We start from the raw sequence: 5,351 nt of genomic DNA, 5'->3' as shown, positions 1-5,351 counted from the left end.
TTGCGGTACGCGGGCCTTTCACTGTTGTGGCCTCTCCCGTTGCGGAGCACAGGCTCCAGACGCGCAGGCTCAGCAGCCATGGCTCACGGGCCCAGCCGCTCCGCGGCATGTGGGATCTTCCCTGACCGGGGCACGAACCCGCGTCCCCTGCATCCGCAGGCGGACTCTCAACCACTGCGCCACCAGGGAAGCCCTGACCAACTGACTTTTAACAAAGGAACACAAACATTCAATGGAAGAAGGGTAGTCTTTTCAACAAATGGTGCTGGAGCAACTGGACATCCATAGGCAAAAACCAAACAAACAAAAAACCAAAAACACCCCACATAACTCTCAGTCTAAATCTCATATCTTATGTAAGCTTAGCTCAAAATGGATAATAAATTTAAATGTATAACGTAAGAACATAAAACTTTTCATAGATGACTTAGGAGAAAATCTGCATGACATGGGGTTAGGAGATGAGCTCTCAAACATGGCAAAAATGATAAATTGGACTTTGTCAAAATGAAAAACTTCTGCTCTGTCAAAAACACTGTCAGTAAAATAAAAAGACAAACCACAGATTGGGAGAAAATATCTGTAAACCACATATTCAACAAATAACTTGAATCCAGAATATGTAAGCAACTCTCAAAACTCTACAGTAGGAAAACAACTATACAACTAAAAAATAGGCAAGATGCTTGGACTGAAACTTTACCAAAGAGGATATAAGCAAATAAACACAGGAAAAGATGTGCATCAGCCATTAGGCAGATACAAATTCAAACCTCGGTGAGAATCATTACACACCTATTTAGAATTGCTAAAATTAAAAAAAAAAAAAAAGACAACGATTGATGTGGAAGGGATGTGGAGTAACAATTCTCATTCATCGCTGTTGGGAAAGTAAAATGTTACAGTCACTCTGCAAGACGGTTTGTTAGTTTCTGATAAATTTAAAAATACACTTGCCATACAACCAACAATGTCACTCCTACATATTTACTCAAGTGAATTGAAAACTTTCGTATACGCCAAAACCTGTATGCGGATGGTTTTTTTTTTCCTTTTTCTTTGATGCTATCTTTTTTAACATCTTTATTGGAGAGTATGTGGATGTTTATAGCAACTTTATTCATAATTGCCACAAGCTGGAAGTAAAAAAAAAGATATCACTCGATAGGTGAATGTATAAACAAACTGTGGTCTATCCATCCAATGCAATATTATTCAGTGATAAAAATGAATGAGCTATTAATCTACACAACAACATGGATGAATCATAAATGTACTTTGCAAAGTGAAAAAAAGTCAGATAGACTACATGTTGTATGATTCCATTTATATGATATTCTAGAAAAGGCAAAAATTTAGATATGGAAAACATATCAGTGATTGTCAGGGGATGGGGTAGGAGGAGTGACTGAGTACAGACCGAACTGTACAAGGGAATTTTTAGGGTGATGGGATGTTCTCTATGGTACAATGGTGGTGGATACATGAGTGCATCTTTCAAAATCCATAGAACTGTATACCACAAAGAGTATATGCCAATTAAAAATATCAAAAAGGATTTCAGGAGAAACTAGGGTGGAAAGCAGATCATGGCAGATGAATCTAACTATATTACACATGTATTACACATGTATAACGTAACCTTGCTGAAAGGAGTGGGGGGAAAAGTAGCTGACCTAAGTGACTTGGGAAAACAATATTTTGCATAGATGCTGTAAGGCTAAAGACAAACAAAACTGTATATAAACTATGTACTCCAGTCGATAAATTTGTTTCTCACAGGGATACAGGTTAGCGATTCTGAAACTACACTAGGATGGAACAAATAAGTAAATGGATGGTGGATGGATGACGAGAGTCAGGTTTCTCACAGTCAGAGAAAGAACTTACAAATAAGCGACGTGGGAAGTTAGAGGAATAAACCTTAAGGTGCTAGACTGGAGTCAGAGACACCAGTGTGAACTCATTTATATATGTATAAATGTATATATATACACACGTATATACATATAGATGGATACAGAAGTAAGTACACGTATGGGTTAGTATACACACATATACATATATACGAATATTAATAAATATGTATATCTCCTATCCTAAGTCCATCCGCTGAGGGGGCCTAGAAGCAGTGAAACTCCAACAGCAATGAGCACACCCCAACCCACATTATAGTTTACAAATATCATTCTCAAATCAAAAGAGCCAGTGCTTCCTGGGGAAATGACAGTTCTAGGGCTGGGGCAGGGAAAATGCAAGAAAAAGGATAAGGACATGTCAAAAGAACATAGGAGCCAACTTGAAAGTGTTCTCAATTGCCAAAGCGAGAATAATGTGAGCAACAAGGTAAATAACTATATGATAATAGTATTGGAGTGTAGCCCAAATAATGCACTAATCATCCATGGGTCCACACTGATCCAAATAAATGATTGAATAAATAAATAAATAAATAAGGAAGAAGGGAGAGAGCTTCCTTACAGGAGAATTATCAATAATAAATGTAGAAGGAATGAGGGAAATAGAAAATCACCATTAGAACACAACAGCAGTAACGGCTGCAGGTTAGATCCACTGATGAATGTTAAAATTAGTGGCCAAATTTTAAGCAGAAACAGAATAGTTACATAGCTTGCCCAGGGTATCTCCTCCCAAATATTTATTAATTACTGTAATGGCCTTAACATATGTCCACAAATTTTTTGATACTCCTGCATCCAGAAGGTGGAGCTTAATACCTCTCTTCTTGAGTGTGAGCTGGCTGAATGACTGGCTTCTAAGTGAAACACAGTAACTTTACAAAGGAGGAATCCGGCAGATACCACCTGCAACAAGTGATCAAGTTTAATATGATGAGGAATAAGTCAGTTGACATCGTGGACCCCCTCATATGATGTGATGAGAAATCTATAACAGCAGTCTCATCATGAGAAAACATAAGGCAAACTCACACTGAAAGACATTCCACCAAATAACTGACTAGCATTCTTCAAAACTGTCAAGATAAAATGTGGAAAGACTGAGGAACTGTCCAGATTATAGGAGAATAAGAAGACATGACCAACTAAATGCAATGTGGTGTCCTGGATTGGATCCTGAAACAGAAAAAGAACATTAGTGGGAAAACTGGTGAAGTCCAAACAAAAGTCAGTAGTCAAGAGTATCACGTTGCTGTTAATGTCTTAACTTTGATAAATGTATCTTGGTTTATGAGATGTTAACATTAGGAGAAGCTTGGGGAAGGATATATGAAAAATTTCTGCACTATTTTTGCAACTCTTTTATTAGTCCCAAATTATTTCAAAATAAAATGTTTTTCAAAAGCATATTGAGGGCTTCCCTGGTGGTGCAGTAGTTGAGAGTCCGCCTGCCAATGCAGGGGACACGGGTTCATGCCCCGGTCTGGGAAGATCCCACATGCCGCGGCGCGGCTAGGCCCATGAGCCGAGGCCGCTAAGCCTGCGCGTCCGGAGCCTGTGGTCCGCAACCGGAGAGGCCGCAGCAGTGAGAGGCCCGCGTACCGCAAAAAAAAAAAAAAAAAAAAAGCATATTGAAAATTCCAAGTGCTGGCAAGGATGCAGAACAATTGGATCACTCAAACATTGCTGGTGGGAATTTAAAATGTTACAGCCACTCTAGAAATCAGTTTGACAGTTTCTCATGAAATTAAACATACATAAGACATACAACCCAGTAATTAAACAGCTAACGATTATTCATGGGCACTTAGCTCAGAGAAATGAAAATGTATACCAAATAAAAACTTGTATATGAATGTTTAGAGTCACTCTATTAATAACTGCCCAAACTTGAAACAAAACTCGGGTGTCTTTCAATGAGCAAATACTTTTTAAAAACTGTGGTACATCCATACCATGGAACACCACTCAGCAATGCAAAAGAATCAACTATCGATGTACACACCAATTTAGATGGATCTGGAGGGATTTATGCTGAATGAAAAAAGCCAGTCTCCAAAGGTTATGCTATGTATTATTTTTATGACATTTTAATGACATTCTTGAAAAGACAAAACTAGAACTAATAATGGAGAAGGGATCAGTGATTGCCAGGGATTAGAGGTAGGGTGATAGAACAATTCCATATTTTGATTGTGGTGGTAGCTATATAAATTGATAAATGGTATAAAATTGATAGAACTATACACCCAAAGAATCAATTTTACTGTATGTTAACTCTAAAAATAAAAGCCACGCACCAAAGATGATTGTACTTTATACATTATTATATCCATATTGTAACTCAATGGAAAATGAAGAAATTCCAAAAGAATGTAAAAGTTATGCCATATTTTCATCTCTACGTTTTAAAGTTAAGTGATGAAAAAATATAAAAGCCATACATATGGGGCTGTGTTAGTTGTATTTTTCCTATTAATTTTTTTAAACATTTATTTATTTATTTAGGCTGCACCAGGTCTTCATTGTGGCACGCGGGGTCTTTCGTTGCGGCATGCAGACTTCTTAGTTGTGGCACGCATGAGGGATCTAGTTCCCCGACCAGGGATCGAATCTGGGCCCCCTGCATTGGGAGCGAAGTCTTACCCACTGGACCACCAGGGAAATCCCTCCCGTTGATTTCTACTTACTGCCTTGAGCTGATTGCAATACTTTGAAATGTGTTTAGACTTGCTTTGGGCCCAAGGTGTTGTCAAAGTTTTTAAATATTCCATATGTGCATGAAAAGGATATACATTCTAAAGTTGTGGATATTAATATTTCATATATAATCTATTAGGTCAAATTTGTTTAATGTGTTGTTCAAATATTTCTCTATTTTTCTTTAAACTAAGATAGGAGCGTACAACTTGTTGTGATAAAAGAATCACTTGTGGGAAATTTTTAGGCTGAAGATGAAGGTAGTTTCTTCCAGAAGGATTTGTGTACATTTCTGCCAAGTGCTTGGAGGCATTACCAGTCCAAGACCACCTTCGATCAAGTTCACAGCTTGATATTTCTTTGACAACCCAGGCAATGCAAATTCAGGCTACAATTCTATGTGAGGACAGGCCCATGGCCATAATTCTCAGTGACAAGTTTTTCTTCTTTTACTTCCACTGCTCTTGTTAACCCTGGAGAAGAGTACCTTTGGTTCCTACTTTCCATCAGAGTATAATCCTTTGGGGTCCAAATTTAACATGGGGGAGAGTCTTCCATTAGTCTCCCCGCCCCCTGCCCCTGGACTATGGCCCTTCCGTCTACTTTGACTCTTGACACCTTCCTGTCCCCTTACCCTGTGCCTTGACTACCTAGATTTTTTACCTCCTGACCCTTCTCTGGTGCCCCATGCCTGACCTCTGTTTGAAAATCCCAGCTCTTCTGTTACCCGAG

This window comes from Aethalodelphis obliquidens, unplaced genomic scaffold (assembly GCF_003676395.1).
Source record: "Aethalodelphis obliquidens isolate GAN/ISIS:26980383/991018 unplaced genomic scaffold, ASM367639v1 scaffold110, whole genome shotgun sequence".
NCBI classification, from domain to species: domain Eukaryota; kingdom Metazoa; phylum Chordata; class Mammalia; order Artiodactyla; family Delphinidae; genus Aethalodelphis; species Aethalodelphis obliquidens.
This window is presented reverse-complemented; position numbering follows the sequence as displayed.